The following is an 18,082-nucleotide window of genomic DNA, read 5'->3' as shown; positions in this document are numbered from 1 at the left end:
AGCCAGAACAGGAAAATCTGCTTCATGTGTTTCTGTTTGATCCTCAGTGACTTTGACACAAAGGCCTCTGCTGTGATGATCACACCTCTGATCAAGTCTCACAGTGTCAGCTTTGTTTTTATACATATGGATATGTGCTGATAAATGATCAGAATTATAATATTTCCCACTGTCTGCTGTGTGCCGTGACCTTTGACCTGCTAAAGACAGTCAGCTGTGGATTATTCATTGTTGTGTCTGATACTTAGAACTGTGAGGAAGAACACTACACAGTTAATCAGGGTCCCCTCTCTCTGAATCAGGGAAGGTGGGCAGGCCGCATGTGGGCCGCGGGCCATACGTTGAGTCTCACTGTTTGAAATGTGAACATTGTTCTGCTGCAGTCAATGGACTAAACCAGAGAAGAAGAAAACAGACTTTACCATGAAGATCCTCAGTGTGGATCAGTATAATATCAGCCTGATGTCTGCAGTTTAGTGTCAGCACAACTTTCACATCATATTCATCTCAGCACAACTAAAACATGCTGACTGACCTCAGAGTTTCAAGTCCACATCCTGGACTCTCCAGGAAACCACACAGATGCTTCACTCCTGAATCCTGCAGCTTGTTGTTCCAGCTCAGGTCCAGCTCTCTCAGATGGGAGGGGTTGGACTTCAGTGCTGCTGCCAGATAATCACAGCTGATCTCTGACAAACCACAGCCCCACAATCTGTATAAAGAATGAAAGATGTAAGTTTATTAGACAAAGTGTGAGCTTGAAATCATTCAGTGTTTCATCATCTGTTCAGAGCTGAAGAAGGTTCAGAATGTAGAAGTTTAGAAAATGGAAACTCCAAACAGCTGAAGCCAACAGGAAGCAGCTTCAAACAAACACAACAAGAGAAAAAACTCTGAATGTTTCACATTAAAGTCGTACATTTCTCATAAAAACAGGACAAAGACTTGAAAAAGTCGTGTTTTTCCTTCCAGGAACCACAAGGCTTCACTTTTAAAGGTGAAGTGTGAAAGAAATGGACATATTTGAAGTCCAACACCTTTTTCCAGTCACATTATTAAAGCAGACAAACTACAAGCTCATTTTCATTCCAACAAGTCATCTTCTGACCTGGACTAACAACACTGGTCTCTATGTGCAGCTGGCTGTGAGACCAGTGCTCAGGGAGCGTCTACAAAGTGCAACACTGAAAGAACATCACACACTAGCTTTGTCCCAAAACGTCGGCTGCATCCTTCGGAGGACCCGGTATTCGCGGTCTACGTGGGCCGGGTCCTTCAAAGACCGAAAAGGCTGGAAGTGCGAGGCTGTGAAATGGGACGGTCTAGCCTTCAGATTTGCGTCACCGCTGTGTCGGTGGAGTTTAATAAACTCGGCCGTCTGCTCCTTGCTATCTAAAATATAACAGGACACTGGCGTAAATTCTCGACCGTCTCACACTTCTGTTTAATCAGTTTCCTGTTTAACGTTTATTCAGCTGTGTGAAAATCCCGGAGGAACTTTGATCTCAGCCAAACCGATTTACTCCGGAACAAATAAAACACAGAAAAAAGGCAAACAATTACATTTTTAAGTTCTCCGAGTGACTTATATATCGTGTTTAACCTGAGTAGTGAAAGAGCGGGGTCTGAAAACGATGAAGCCGGGCGTCCGCTGCTCTCGCCGGCTGGAGTGACCATTGAACCCCCCGGCTTGCTAGCGAGCGGGTGGGGAACAGACGTCTCCGAAAACGTCGGCACACTTTTGCAAATATGTGATGTCTTGATAAACCAAGCAGATATTTGAAGTTTACACAGCTACTTTCTCACCTGAAAATATGTTAAAAGTTTATTTTGTGACCCAGAAAGATTAATAAGAGTAATTTGAAAACTTAGTAGCTGCCGCCATTGTTGGCAGCTGAAATTTGGCTGGGATATGAATTCTGGGATATGGTGGGCCACGAAGGACACACCCGACGAATCCTTCAAATTCGGGGAAATGAAGGACGCATTTGTCGGGCACATTTGAAGGAGTCGACAAATACGGACAGCCTTCATCGCCTGGCTGTGACGTAATCGGCCTTCAAATGTAGCCTCTGGAGGATGCAGCCGACGTTTTGGGACACAGCTACTAATTTGCTTCCATCATCCAACCTGAAGAGGAAACAGGGACGGCTCCCCTTCAAAGTAAAAGCTGCTCCTTTTGGACACAGTATCAAAGAAAGTCTACAGTATAACATAGAAAAGACAGAACAAAGTTTTGGTTGTTTTTAAATTGTGCAGAAATGAAACTACACTAAGCTCAATTATGTGACAGACATTTCATCCCATGTCAGTTTGGCCTCATCCTGGGCCGGATTATCCAGCACACACTCTGACCACAGGCCCAGGGGCCACGCACAGCTGGGCTCCATCCAAGAGACAGCAAACAAACCAACACAATAATAAAAAGCACCATGTGATCTTCTTACATCTTCAAGACAAACATAGTAAAAACATGAGCATATTTGTTTCCTGATAAAATGATGTGACAGGTAGAACAGAGTAAAGTGGTGGTGTTACAGCCTTTCTCCCCTCTGCTGCCGAGGCTGTTAGTCTCTCCCAAACTCAGCTACAGGACTTCCAAATGAATGAAAGCAGCAGAAGTGGCTTTACAAATGAAAGAGGAAGAGGAGAAGAAGAGGAGAGGGAGGCCACCCTGACCATCACTCCAGCTGAAAACATCACACTTCCATTAAAGTTGGTGAGAAAATGTTGAGCAGGATGAGCTGCTGGCTAATCTGGAGGCTGTAGCAGCAGCTCACAGTCACAGTGGATTTCCACTCATGAAAAAGCTCTGGCTGCTTCATTTCTCATTTCATATCAGAGACTTTAATGCTTCACTGAAGCTGTACTGTGATGCTTCCATATCCCAGTGAGGCCTCCATAATGATTTCAGCTGTTCTGTACACACACTGTGTGCCCTGTATGGCTCAAAGTCTCTGCAGCCTGTTTTTATCTGCTATCATCAGATCTTCATCATCCTCATTCACATCCCTCACACACTCTACAGCCTCATCAGCACTGACTGATGGAGCACAACATGAACCTGTGGTGGCTGAAACACTGTCCTGTCAAACATCTCCCCGTCACCACTCCACTTCTGTCAGCCTTTAAATGAACCCTGCTCAAGTCTGTCACTTCTGTTTGGAGCCAAAAGGAAAAACTGTTGTTCAGTCGTTTGGAAAGACAACATTTCTGAAAGCACTCAAACTTCTTCACATTTGTCTTCAGACACATCCTGAACATTTAGGAACTGAAGAAAGTTTCAAACATCAATCAAAGACCTGAAATATAGAAAAACTACAACAGCCGCAGTCAGTGAACTCACCTCAGAGTCTCCAGTCGACAGTTTGGACTCTCCAGTCCAGCACACAGAAGCTTCACACCTGAATCCTGCAGCTTGTTCCAAGTCATGTCCAGCTGTGTCAGATGGGAGGGGTTGGACTTCAGAGCTGAGGCCACAACTTCACAGTGAGTCTCTGAGAGTAGACACCCAATCAGTCTGTGATGATAGAAAATATAAAATGTGTTATTATAAAAGCAGAAAATCTGCATTATAAACACAGACTGAATGTATATGAAGACAAAACAGAGTGAGGTCATAATCTGATGAATCTGCTCTTCACATCTGTGCTTCAGCTCCTCTTACTGTGTTTGACATGACACAACGATTGAGTCTCTCTCAGACCTGCAGACTTTTAATGAGAATCTTTGTTTGGCTTTAATCTGCAGATGAAGGAGGAAGATGGTGTCACATTTAGGCTTCCATAATGTCCACAGTCTGTCACTGAGATCTGATCCAGAGTCAGAGTGAAGACACACATTTGGACTGTTTCCTGTTTTGACTCCAGAACATTTTGAATGAGTTCAGCTCAGTGAAGAGTTCCAGCTGGAAAGATGATCTCTGTTTGCTACCTGCTGTCAGGTATGACTGTTCACGTCCACACGCAGGAAAAACCTGCTGACTGTTACCAAACGGAGCAGAAATCTCATCACTGGACAATAATGATGAATGAACTCAGAGCTGCTGATATCAGATCTGATTTCAGGGGAACTAAACACAGAAATGATTGGCTCATTTTAGCTTTCTGAGCCATTATCTGCTGGTGTGTCGCTAGTTGGCAGAAAATGATTTGTATTCCTGTTCAGGGCTTCAGTGTTTATGAGTCCAGATCCAGGTGACAGCAAGTCAAAATGATGTTACCTGTCTGTGTCCAGCAGCAGCCTGTATTCACTTTGGATATTGTTATAACCTGACATGGATCAGTTTGTCTTTGATTGGTTTGTAAATGTCACTGTTTCCATTGGACCTGAGTGACGTACAAAGACAGAGAGGGAGAGAAAGGAGAGAGAGGATGGAGACAGCAAAGAGAGAGCAAACACAAACAGGTGAGAGTGGACAGGTGACCAAGGTCAGCAACCAATCAGAGAGCTTCTGTTTGACCCACAGTCACTGATGATGACTGCACATAACCAAGCAGTGTGTTACTCTGATATCAAATATGGATCCTGCTCTTATAATAATGATCATCAGATGATATTATTGTGTTATTTTGTAGCTGAATACAATGTTTGTGTGATTATCAGTGAAAGAAGCAGTGAGGAGGATGGAGAGAGAGAGAGGACAGAGGGTGAAGTTAGAAACACTAAAAGGATTTTTCATGGATTTCATGGATGATGTGAGTGATTTCCAGCAGGACACTTAAACATGTCAGTGGACGTCCTAAAGAACATATTCACTGATATGAAACGTGTCATTGAACAGGATTAATATCAGTGGAAACATGGTGGAAACAGCTGTGACTGCATGGATGTGACACACTTCAAATCTGTTCTCCACTCTTGGATTTGGGATCCATGGAGCTGCTGCTGAGTCTGTACAATAAAGGAATGGTGTGGAAGGTTGCAGCGTACGGACACAAACACTTTGTGGTTACAATCTGATTTTATTTTCAACATTAAACTACTAACCTACACTGATCAATGATGTTAATGATCACATCTGGACTCACCCAGCCTTTCTGCAGTTCCTCACAGCTGGAATCAGTCTCTGTCGTCCCCGCTCTGATGTGTTGTACTTCTGCAGGTCAAACTGATCCAGAACCTCCTCTGACATCTGCAGCATGAAGGCCAGAGCTGAGCACTCGATCTCAGAGAGTTTCTTCTCTGATCTGTTCTCTGACTTCAGGAACTCTTGGATCTCCTGATGTACTGAGAGGTCGTTCATCTCCATCAGACAGTGGAAGATGTTGATGCTTCTGTCAGGAGAGATTTCATCACTGTTCATCTCCTTCAGGTTGTTGATGACTCTCTGGATGGTTCCTGGACTGATCTCTGTCTGACCCAGCAGACCTACTAAGAGTCTCTGGTTGGACTCCAGACAGAGGCCATGAAGGAAGCGAACAAACAGGTCCAGGTGGCCATTTTTACTCTGGAGGGATTTATACATGGCTCTGCTCAGGAAATCATCCAGAGAGGACTCGTTGTATTTTTTTCCCAAAAAGTTCTTCAGCACCTTTATCTTCCTGTTGGTGAAACAGTGGAACATGTAGACAGCAGCCAGAAACTCCTGAATGCTCAGATGAACAAAGCAGTAGACTGGTTTCTGGAAGATCACACACTCTCTTTTGAAGATCTCTGTACAAACTCCTGAGTACACCGAGGCCTCTGTCACATCCACACCACACTGCTCCAGGTCTTCTTGGTAGAACATGATGTTTCCTTTCTCCAGATGTTCAAACGCCAGCCTCCCCAGCTTCAGAAGAACTTTCCTGTCAGCCTCCGTCAGCTCCTGTGGACTCGTCTCATGTCCCTCATGGTACTTGTTCTTCTTCCTCTTTGTCTGAACCAGCAGGAAGTGTGAGTACATGTCAGTCAGGGTCTTGGGCAGCTCTCCTCTCTGCTCTGTAGTCAACATGTGCTCCAGAACTGTAGCAGTGATCCAGCAGAAGACTGGGATACTACACATGATGTGGAGGCTCCTGGATGTCTTCATGTGGGAGATGATTCTGCTGGACAGCTCTTCATCACTGAATCTCCTCCTGAAGTACTCCTCCTTCTGGGCGTCAGTGAAGCCTCGTACTTCTGTTAGCCTGTCAACACATGTAGGAGGGATCTGATTGGCTGCTGCGGGTCGGGAAGTTATCCAGACGAGAGCCGAGGGAAGCAGCTTCCCCTGGATGAGGTTTGTCAGCAGCTGGCTGACTGATGACTTCTGTGTGACATCAGACAGCAGCTTCCTGTTGGTGAAATCCAATGAAAGTCTGCTTTCATCCAGGCCGTCAAAGATGAACAAAAGCTGAGAGACAGCCAGCTTCTCTGCTGTGACCTTCTGTAATGTTGGATGGAAAACATGGAGCAGCTCCAGAAGACTGTACTGCTCATCTCTGATCAGGTTCAGCTCCCTGAATGAAAGCAGAACCACCACACTGACATGTTGGTTCTCCAAGCCCTCTGCCCAGTCCAGAGTGAACTTCTGCACTGAGAAGGTTTTTCCAACACCAGCCACGCCGTTGGTCAGAACCACTCTGATGGGTCTCTGTTGGTCAGGTAAGGCTTTAAAGATGTCCTGGCACCTGATTGGAGCGTCATGGAGGGCGTCCATCTTGGAAGCTGTCTCCAGCTGCCTCACCTCATGTTGGGTATGAACCTCTTCACTCTGTCCCTCTGTGATGTAGAGCTCAGTGTAGATGGTGTTGAGGAGGGTTCTACTTCCTGTTTCATCACTTCCTTCAGTCACACGTTCACATCTCCTCCTCAGACTGATCTTATGTTCATCTAAAACCTCCTGCAGACCAACATCTGCTGAAAGAAAGAAAAACAATGAGACTAAAGAGAAAGAAAACTCTTCAATGTCTGAACAACACAAGAAGTCCAGTTTTCAGAAATGAGTCCATCAGCAGACAGATGTTCAGTCTTACTTTGTACACAGCTGCTCTGACTGGCTGTCTGCAGTCCAGCTCTGCTTCTGGATCTTTCTCCACACTGGGGACAGGAGGAGTCTCCCGATGAAGCAGACTGGTCCCAGTATGAGGAGATGCACTGTCTGCAGAACCAGTGTCCACAGCTGGTAGAGACTGGATCCTTCAGGACGTCCTGACACAAAGCACAGCAGGACAGCTGCTCCTCATCACAAACACCACTCCTCTTCCTCTCTCTGTGAACACATTTCTTTATCACTAAAACATTTACTGTCAGTGAAAAACATCCAGATGTGACCAAACTGCAGTTCCTCACAGTTCCTTTGATTTCATCAACACTAATGAGCTGCTCTTCCTGTCTGCCTGTCTCATTAAACACTGAGTGATGAATACAAACTCAACACTTCCTGCAGACTTCCTGACTTCACAATAAAAGCTTTCCATCAGAGAGACAGTTATGACTTTCACTGTTTTACAGCCACTGTGTGCAGATTATCTGGGTCAGTTCACTCTGAAGCAGCTTAGAAGTGTCTGTGTAGAGCCGTGGTCTGACACACAGAGACTTCTGATTTTCTCTATTTAAACAAACATGATGAAGATGAGCAGGTTTCTCTTCTAGTATAAACTCTGTGTCTCTCTGGCTGGCTCATGATGGCTTTTTAGGTTTTATGTTTTGCTCTCTCCTGCTAGCGTTTTGCCTGCCTGGGTGGAGCTTGTAATGGCCTCTCGCTCTTGGTCCACACAGCTATGATGATTACACCACCTGTTGCTGATTCACCTGGGCTTACCGGTAACCATTTAACGCTGCGGCATGGAGCAGTTTGTCGCTGGGACATTGACCCTCCTGTGTTCATGATCTCAGCTCCTTGCTAAGAAATCTCTCTTTTAATTCACCAGTTGGGTTAACTTTGTGTATACTTTGAGTAAATATTTCCCCGGACCTGGTTACAGACGCTTACCTGTGATTCCTGTGTGTGGCTGTGTGAGTGGAGAGCAGGACAAGAGTGACTGAAGAGGAGTGAGTGTGGACTCCCTTCCCTCTTTTCCCTGGAGCCCTGGACCCCCTCCCCAACTCACTGTACATATATAGAGCACTGTGGTTCACCCCTTTGGTAAATAAACTGTCACCTTTTTGTTTGTCAGAACTCAGTCTGTGCTCGAGTTCCTCTGTTAGCCATGACATTTTGTTGGTTCTCTCTCTTCAGGTCCCTGTAAGTGTTTGATCTAAAACATTATATTTATTCTGCTTTGATTGTTTTGTGTGCTGAGGGACATTGTTGCATGATCCACTTTTTCTTATCACTCAAATATCCTGATACTTTCAGAAAGTTGGAGAGCTCTCCTGGCTTGCTTAGTCTTTGCTCTGTACTGCAGTACTTGCATTGGTTTCACTGGACAAGTCTTCATGTGAATCTACAACTGATCTGACATTGTGGCACAAACACAGTAAACAAACACTACGAGCCCCCTGTTTCATGTGCAGTGGCTTTCTTCTCATTCTGTTACTCAACACTGTATGAAAAGCCTTTCACTGCCAGCATCCTTCCAGCCCCACGACAACAAGACCAACTCACATCTTCACAACACCAAGAATTTTTCCCCTTTTCTTTGGAGAAACTGAGAAGCCAATAGGATTGTAGCTCAAACTTGCCCACAGTCCTGCTTCATCACTGCTCACTCCTACCTGTGTTGGTGCTCAGTGGACAGTCATTAGGGTTGCCAACTCCCTGAAAAATAAATAAGGGACACCTCGTGGCCAGGGCCGGGCAACCTAGTTGTCTTCACCCTTCCCAGTGTGGTAGCTCTTTTTTGTGTGTGTGAAATTTTTTTTTAACCATTTGACTTGAATTTGATTTAAGCAGATGCATATTCTATTCTTTGTGATATGACCATATGGGAAACAAATGATCCTTTAGCCATTTATTTTTAGCTCAAAATGACAACATTAACACAGTAAAACAGGTCTCCTTCTTAAACAGAAGCCTGTCATGCTTAACTTTTGAGAATAAAAGTAAATCTTTCTTTAAAAGAACTCTGTCCTGCTTAACTTAAAATTATATAAATTAATAGAAAGCAATAGAACGAAAAATATTCTTGTAACAGTGCACATATAGTGCATTTAGTACAATTGGCTTCAGCTGAGGTATTATTTCAGCTTTTCTAATGCTAATCAGCTGCTCCTGTTTGTAAACCCGCTTGTTCCCATGATTACGCATCATAACTCATCATCATTATTCATCTATGTATTACTTTTATGTATTAGTCATCTATTTGTTGTAATCATCTATCCTTGCAGTTGTCTATTACACAAAATAAATTATATTATCACACTTCTGGCCACATAGCGCTGATATTCACTGCACATGCCCATATTAACCTTAACCAGAGGGTTTAAAAAAAGAGACAGTGTTTACATACCATATCTGCTTCTGCCGTGGCCTGGTGGACAACAAATTGGTTTAGGGTTCCCCGAGCTTTCACGCCCCTCATGTTCTTCATGTGCCCACCATTAGAAGCATGCCTATGGAAAAAGTGCGCCGGCACACAGTGCAGTGCGCTTTATATGTGTTATCGTGCACTTTTCCAGCCAGGTGTTTTCCTTTTCCCATTCCTCCCTGTACTTTTGCAGCCTTTTTTTCTTTCTCTGAGCGAACAAACATTGCTGCTCTGATGCTGGGCTCACACTGTGCGATTTTTGGCCCATTTTGAGATGATTTTTGAGTCATGCGACCGATTTGGCGATCGGCCCAATTTTGGCCTTCATCGTGCATCGTGTAGTATACGTGGGGTAACGAGAAGCGATTAACACCTCACGACCAGCTCCCGATCATCAATCGCTCGTGAGCGTGTCACCACAGCCGTTCACACTGCTCACGCGCAAACACGTAAACGTCGGTGAAAAAGACGGAGCAGCACGGCTGTGCAGCGTGTGATCTGGACACAAGCGATGGAGGCACAACTTGTAGAACTTTGGAAAGCTCATCAGAGCCTTTTCGATGTGGCATCACAAAATTATCACGACCACAACAACCGTGAACATAGTTGGATTTACATGCTGCTCAATCACAGCTGCCTGATCAATGTTTTTCATTAGCAATTTAGCAAAGTTGATGGTGGTGGTGTGTCTGTGTGAGTGAAAGACAGAGAGAGAGAGCGACAGATTTTCTGTTATAACCTTCATGTTATGGAGGCACAGTGTGAGCACTCAGGTCTCATCAGAGCATCGGGCGGTATAGTGTGAGACCTGCATCGTGACCTACCAACTGCGAGTCAATCGTGCACAGCTTTAGGTGTACTGTCGTCCGAGACTTGCACCGCAGTGTCGGCATTTGTTTCCCTGTTGGCCATGCTTCTTGTTGTGGTCATCTGTTGTCTTCCGGTATTTTCTCCGCAAGCGACCTTTCCTCGACCAATGAGATGAGTGGTAATCTGAATTGTCATAAGTGTGCTGTCAGCTCATTGGTCACAAAGCAGGAGAGGGGCTGGGAATTATGTTTTCAAACAAAGCGTTAATTCCATAAACATTTATAGACCACTTTTGATTCTCACTGTATTACGGGACAAAGTATGTCCCTTATTAGCTCAATACGGGACAAAGTGCGTCCCTTATTAGCTCAATACGGGACGTGTACTTTTGTTTCTACAAAAAAACGATTCCGTTTTTTAAGGGACGGTTGGCAACCCTAACAGTCATAGCTAGGGTTGCCAACCGTCCCTTAAAATACGGAATCGTCCCGTATTTCGAAACAAAAGTACACGTCCCGTATTGAGCTAATAAGGGACGCACTTTGTCCCGTAATACAGTGAGAATCAAAAGTAGTCTATAAATGTTTATGGAATTAACGCTTTGTTTGAAAACATAATTCCCAGCCCCTCTCCTGCTTTGTGACCAATGAGCTGACAGCACACTTATGACAATTCGAGTATGACAATTCAGATTACCGCTCATCTCATTGGTCGAGGAAAGGTCGCTTACGGAGAAAATACCGGAAGACAACAGATGACCACAACAAGAAGCATGGCCAACAGGGGAACAAACGCCGACTCTGCGGTGCAAGTCTCGGACGACAGTACACCTAAAGCTGGGCAGACACTGTGCGATTTTTTCAGTCGCGTTATTCAGCTCCTGCTCAAACTGCACGATTGACTCGCAGGGGTTAGAAGTTGGTAGGTCACGATGCAGGTCTCACACTATACCGCCCGATGCTCTGATGCGACCTGAGTGCTCACACTGTGCCTCCATAACATGAAGGTTATAACAGAAAATCTGTCGCTCGCTCTGTCTCTCACTCACACAGACACACCACCACCATCAACTTTGCTAAATTGCTAATGAAAAACATGATCAGGCAGCTGTGATTTAGCAGCGATGTAGATCCAACTATTTTCACGGTTGTTGTGGTCGTGATAATTTTGTGAGGCCACATCGAAAAGGCTCTGATGAGCTTTTCAAAGTTCTACAAGTTGTGCCTCCATCGCTTGTGTCCAGATCACACGCTGCACAGCCGTGCTGCTCCGTCTTTTTCACGGCGTTTACGTGTTTGCGCACGAGCAGTGTGAGCGGCTCACGAGCGATTGATGATCGGGAGCTGGTCGTGAGGTGTTAATCACTTCTCGTTACCCCACGTATACTACACGATGAAGGCCAAAATCGGTCCGATCACTCAAAAATCGGCTCAAAATGGGCCTAAAACCGCACAGTGTGAGCCCAGCACTAGAGCAGCAATGTTTGTTCCCCTCAGAGAAAGGGAAGAATGGGAAAAGGAAAACACCTGGCTGGAAAAAGTTAATATGGGCATGTGCAGTGAATATCAGCGCTATGTGGCCAGAAGTGTGATAATATAATTTATTTTGTGTAATAAACGACTGCAAGGATAGATGATTACAACAAATAGATGACTAATACATAAAAGTAATACATAGATGAATAATGATGATGAGTTATGATGCGTAATCATGGGAACAAGCGGGTTTACAAACAGGAGCAGCTGATTAGCATTAGAAAAGCTGAAATAATACCTCAGCTGAAGCCAATTGTACTAAATGCACTAAATGTGCACTGTTACAAGAATATTTTTCTTTCTATTGTTTTCTATTATTTTAAGTTAAGCAGGACAGAGTGCTTTTAAAGAAAGATTTACTTATATTCTCAAAAGTTAAGCATGACAGGCTTCTGTTTAAGAAAGAGACCTGTTTTACTGTGTTAATGTTGTCATTTTGAGCTAAAAATAAATGGCTAAATGATCATTTGTTTCACATGTGTTCATATCACAAAGAATACACATCTACTTAAATCAAATTCAAGTCAAAGGGTTAAAAAAAATAATTTCACACACAAAAAAAGAGCTAGAAAATTCACCACACTGGGAAGGGTGAAGACAACTGGGTCGCCCGGCCCTGGCCACGAGGTGTCCCTTATTTATTTTTCAGGGAGTTGGCAACCCTAGTCATAGCCTGCTGCTAGCATGAATGCTAAACGTACTGCTGTGGATGATCAGCAGAAAAACATGTGGTCAGTTTGACTGTTTGCTGTATTTAAAGTGTTTTTCTCAGTTCGTCTGTATTCAAAGTGCATTCGGGGCTGTAGCTGACAGCTCTTTGTGCTAACAAACTAAACTCTCTTAGTTTAAGCCAGCAGACTTTACCAAACACAAAGCCTGCTGCTGCCTCCATGGGTTAGCTTGTGTGACTGGTGTTTACACCAATGAAATCTAAATCACACTAATGTGTCCTCCAAGGTGTTTGGTGGGAGCACTGAGTGAAACATAAGAGCTCTGGTTAAGCCTCATCAGCTGGATAGGCTGTCCACCCTAGTCCAGGCTTTAACTCAAATCTCTGACTGGCTTTCTAACAGCTACCTTGTTAGAACAAGACAGAGACCATGATCATAGCTCCTCCTGATCTATATTCTAAAATCAGTCAAGTTGTTGCCCCTTTCTGTTCTTCTGCTGAGCCAAATATTCGAAATCTTGGAATAATATTTGACTCTTCTTTGGGCCTTGACTCACATGTAAAGTCTCTGTCTCGTTCCTGTTTCTTTCATTTAAGGAATATTTCTAAACTGCGACATATGGTCTCCTTAGCTGAACTGGAAAAAATTGTCCATGGATTTGTGTCATTGCGTTTAGATTATTGTAATTCCCTGTTTACCAGCTTGGATAAATCATCTCTTTCTCGCCTCCAAGCTGTACAAAACGCAGCAGCCAGACTACTAACTCGCTCTACCCAGCGAGCTCACATCACTCCTATTTTATGTTCTTTACATTGGCTCCCAATAGATTTTAGAATTCTTTTTAAATGATTGTTTTAACGTACAGAGCACTAAATGGCCCCAGATTATTTATCCAAGCTTCTCACTAAATACACTGCTGCTCGCTGTCTCTGCTCACAGACTCAGAGTTTGTTGGTTGCTCCCAGAACACGTCTGAAGACGAAAGGGGGCGGAGCCTTTCAGTCTGTGGCACCAAGACTGTGGAACAGTCTACCTCTACAACTACGTTTGGTTGACTCTGTGGGATCCTTTAAAAAACAGTTAAAAACTTTACTGTTTAAACAAGCTTTCTGTTGACCAATGCTGTTTACATTGTTATATTTTTAATTCACATTTAAACTCTATATTGTGTATATTGTGCATTTTGCTATTTATCATACTGTTTATTTTAATCTCTGTGTGCAGCACTTTGTGACTACCTGTCTATGAAAAGCGCTTAATAAATAAACTTTACTTACTTACTTACTAAAATAACAAACAGGGCTGTGAGAGCAACTGAAGTGATAAAAATACTGTTTAAAGATAAAAAACACTTTGATGTTCTCTCGTTACCTAACAAAGTCCAAACCCTGTGAACTATTTTAGCTTTAATAATTGTGGATTCAGGTATCCTGAACCCATCTTTGGACATTTGTAATTAAATATTTTAAAACTCCATCAGAGACTCCTGATGTGGCTGTTTGGAGAAGGAAAAGAGGGACAAAGTGGAGCGTCGAGCTGAGGCTTCATTCACTGCAAACCTACAGTTATGTTTCCTTATTTCTGCTGTTTGCATGTTCACAGCTGAAATAAAGCTGCCTCTTTGGGAAAACACAAACATGTAAAGGAGTCATCACAGGTCTCTGACCTCGTTGGTCCAGGTTCAGCACTGAAGTGTGGAGGTTGACCTTTGGACCCATCACTCCTCACAGACGGACAGCTGGATCCTGCAGACTGTGACCTCTGACCTCTGCAGACACAAACATGTTTTATTCAATGATCAATTCTCTGATAAAGTGATTGAAGCAGCTGTGATCACACAGACTGCAGATAATGCAGCTGTTTCCTGTCAGTAACAGTCCTCTTAGATTAGAGTTCAGCTTTTTACAGGAAAACAAATGTCCCTGAATGCAACAGTGAGACACAGTCTGCCTGTGTGGCTGTGATAGCTGCCGTTAGGAGCGCTCATGTGTTTGCAGTTAGACCAGGAGATGTTACCATCATGGACACATTAACAAATCCTGCAGCATCACGTGGCACAAACACTTTGTGTTCCTGTCATCTGCAAGCAACAGGAAGTTCATTAATAAAGGCGGGATGGAGACGCGACTGTGATGGTTCTCCTTCATCCAGCTGTTACACACATCTGGGCTCACACGACGAGCCTTTGTCTAATACAGCAGCTGCTCTCTGAACACTTTTCTGAAGAGGAGCTGCACAAACCTTTGTTTGCTTTCTAGAGCAGCGTATCAAAGTCAAACTACCCACTGCTAGCAGCTGTTTCTATCATAGTTTAGGATCCAGATGTGTGAGGTCTAGATTTACACCTCTGATTAAAATACATAGTTAAAAACAGCCAATTGAGTCCAAATGTGTCTTAAACCAGATAAACTGACAGTTACAGCTGAGCCTGTGTGTCCTTGGAGACACTGCTCTGCTACAGAGATGCAGAAACCAGGAAACATCAAAATCATTTAAATCAGAGAGTTCTTGTTACTAACAGCTCACCTCTCTGCAGCGGACACAGGCTGGGATTTAAAACCAATGAATCGATGATTGGACCGGTCACTCTTTAAGGACACAGAGCTGGATGGTTTCTCATTGACGCTAAAAATATGTGAACATGTGTCACATCCAATGTGACCAATACATTACATAAAAAGTATAAACTATGTAAATAGTATATTATTTAAATCGTTAAATAGTAAAAAGCTGATTAAAATTTCAAACATTTTAATACTGACATGAACTTACTTTTTGTCAGATGACTTTTTTTGCCCTAAATTACGAAAGAAATGCTTCACCCGTTTGCTCTTAGAGGACACACTTCTGGGTGGAGGTCCAGGCGGGTTCCTGTGAATAATGATGCAGCAGTGATGTGAGTGCTGAGCTGTGACATGGAGAAGAGTCATGGACAGTTAGAGATGGTCATCTCACCTCTGAGCTTTGGTCTGGCTCTCATGTTCCCCACACAGAGTGCTTTTAGAGGGAGGGACTCCCTCCTCTCTGTCCTCACACTGATCCATGCTGCTCAATTCACATCAGCTCACACACACTTTCTACCTTCACCTGCAGAGGAAACACAAATCATTCATGTGCACATCAACTGAGAGCTGCAGAGGTCGTGTCTGATGTGTTGGACTAACATCCATCTGAGACGCAGCTTTCATCAGTTCACTACAAAAAGTGTCACAGAGCCCAGTTCAGCCTCCAAATCCTCCATTACTGTAGTCCTACAAAGGTCAAACATGGCTGCAGAGAGCAGCTTTATGTCAGTAACAACGTCCAGGACCGAGCTGACTGCTTACAGAGTTCATACTCTAACTGCTAGCTGCTCTGCTAGCTAAGCTAACTCAGTAACAGTGACTCTGACAGCAGTTACTGTGGAACAGCGGCCGAGCTCAGGACACATTCAGTGTGTTTAGTCTGAGTCCTGGACTCTGATTCAATGGATTCAATCCAGCTCAGAGTTTCATGTGTTCATCAGAATAAAATACATGTACTAATATAACAGAAGTAATGCTCTGAATGCAGGACTGTAATGGAGGATAAACAAGGTTTTTACAGCCTGAAAGAAACATTCAGTTCATATATTTGTAGACAGTGAAGCAGTTTTTAATACTGCAGCTGTTTCCTTCACCTGTGTGTGCGTGAGCCACACCTTCATGTGCTGCTTTAGAAATATGTGGTCTGACTGCTCAGACTGAGTCTAGGAGGAAAGTTCACACGCTGGAGAAAGTTTTGTTCCTACCTTTGTCAGAGTTCAGCTCCAAAGACAAAGAAGACGGAGCTCACAGTCTGTAGATGGTCCTCAGTGTGTGTGTGAAGCACACAGGAGTGTGTTTATGTCAGCAAATCAGTGTGTGTGAAGAGTCTGAGGGAGTGTGTGAATGAGACTAAACACTGAACAGTCCAAGAAAAGCGTCTGGATTTCTTTAAGTTTAACTTAAAGAAGTCCAGACGCTTTTCTTTTTGTCTCCATAATGTCTCCATAATGCTGCAATGTTATCTGCCCCAGAAACACTGTGCAGAAGCTCTGATGGTGACACAGAAAAGTCACAGTGGAGATACTTCTGTCCACCTTTGATTAGACTCATTATAAAAAAGAAAAAACGTTTGAACACAGTCATGTTTCCAGTTCACTGACTTACATTTATTCCATGGACACTCACTCTAACCTGAACCACAGCTGCGACCATATTTGTAATAACTACAACCCAAACATCAGATGTTAATCGAAATTTTTTGCTCTCTCTCCTCCTTAAATGTGTTTTTAATGTTAGTTATAATTCAGAATTGGCGACTGGAATACGTATGACACATACGAACATCAGGAAATAAAAACTCGATAAATATAACCTCAGTAAATGAAGTCAGTGTACAGCGTGGAATTATTTTATGTCATAAGAAGAAACATATTCATGTTAACACTCACCTGCCTCAGCTCCACCTTCCTCCTCCTGCTGCTCTGAACGGAGGCTCAATACTTTCACTTTCACTGCACCTCCCTAAACACAGAGGATGCTGGGACTTGTAGTTGTTTCCTTCCGATGTGGTCTTCCTCTTTGTTTGTTTGTGTTTGTGTTCAAGTTATTTCGATCATGTAAACATCAACAAAACACGTGAAGCCACACAGAGTTTGTATGTCGAGGTGGGTAGGAGGGTTTGAGGGTTTGGGGAGGGGTCAGAGGGAAGAGGTCTCTCAGTCTGGACAATCCACATTGATGGCATTGCATCTTTCAGCGTGTTTGTGGGTCAATTTGGATGCTCCAGGTGTAAGAGCAGCCACTCAGCCTCTACTGCAGATGTGTGTCACAAGTTCATCTAGTAGTAGGCTATGGCACTTGGCCACAGGTGGCAGCAGTGGACTGGTATTAAAACCCGATTCTTTGATCCCCATGATAGAACAGAGAAAACCCGACTCATAGTGGTCAAAACATTTATAATTCTTTATTCAATCATCTTCCGGAAGAGATCAGATGGGCCCAATGGCAGTTGTAGGATCTCTAACATTAGAAGCTAAAAATGTGTCTCATATAGGTGTTATTTTGGTACTTTACACGTCACACAGTTTCAACAACTCCTTATATGGTACAAGTTTGTTTTTTCTATCTGGCTTCCTGTATTTATTAATATGCTTGTATATTTCTACACTAACTTCCTGTTTTTCAGTCTGGCTGAGCACTTAGTTTGTGAGTCAAAAGTGGCCTTGCTTTACAAACCTTCATTATTAAAGTACATAAAACAATATAATTAGAAAATAAGCACTAAGAATATATTAATTACATGACAGTTCTCCCCCTTTTCGTGTTTGCTAAGAAACACGACATAATTCCTAATTTATCCCATTAAGTTTACCTGCATGTTAAAAGGCTAAAATATAACAAAAGAGATTATGCTAAACAAAATGAAACCTTTCAATTGCCCAACCCTATCTGTCCCCTCAACGGGTTTTATGTTTTCAATGTTTCATTATTATTTTGTCATAATTACTTCTATCCACAACAAATAAATAAAGCTCTAAGACAGCACCTGTGAAATGTGAAATGTCCTAAATCTACTTCCTACACCCCCTTTTTTACCCAGAATCCCAATTTAAACCCACTTCTGACTTCCCTCAGTGCTCACTGTAAACTGCAGATACAATCAGTTATATATATATATATATATATAT

At 43.2% G+C, this 18,082-nt stretch overlaps 1 long non-coding RNA gene and 1 pseudogene across 3 annotated transcripts in view; one reads left to right on the top strand and one right to left on the bottom strand.

Moving 5' to 3' along the window:
• The window catches only part of LOC146676622 (uncharacterized), a 148,754-nt gene that overhangs the window by 92,955 nt on the left and 37,717 nt on the right, over nucleotides 1-18,082 (top strand). The window lies entirely within an intron of this gene.
• Nucleotides 3,334-15,481, bottom strand: LOC146676624 (protein NLRC3-like; annotated as a pseudogene). The gene is made up of 7 exons (XR_014910535.1): nucleotides 15,346-15,481; nucleotides 15,163-15,261; nucleotides 14,917-15,015; nucleotides 14,057-14,158; nucleotides 6,939-7,174; nucleotides 5,031-6,822; nucleotides 3,334-3,520 (listed from the first exon to the last, which is right to left on the bottom strand). The product of XR_014910535.1 is annotated as a protein NLRC3-like (transcript).

This window comes from Rhamphochromis longiceps, linkage group LG3, assembly GCF_057381845.1.
Source record: "Rhamphochromis longiceps isolate RC_006_pf linkage group LG3, R_longiceps_female_GT1.1, whole genome shotgun sequence".
Classification (NCBI taxonomy): domain Eukaryota; kingdom Metazoa; phylum Chordata; class Actinopteri; order Cichliformes; family Cichlidae; genus Rhamphochromis; species Rhamphochromis longiceps.
Note: the sequence above shows the minus strand (reverse complement) of the source record. Positions and strands in the feature narration are given on the sequence as shown.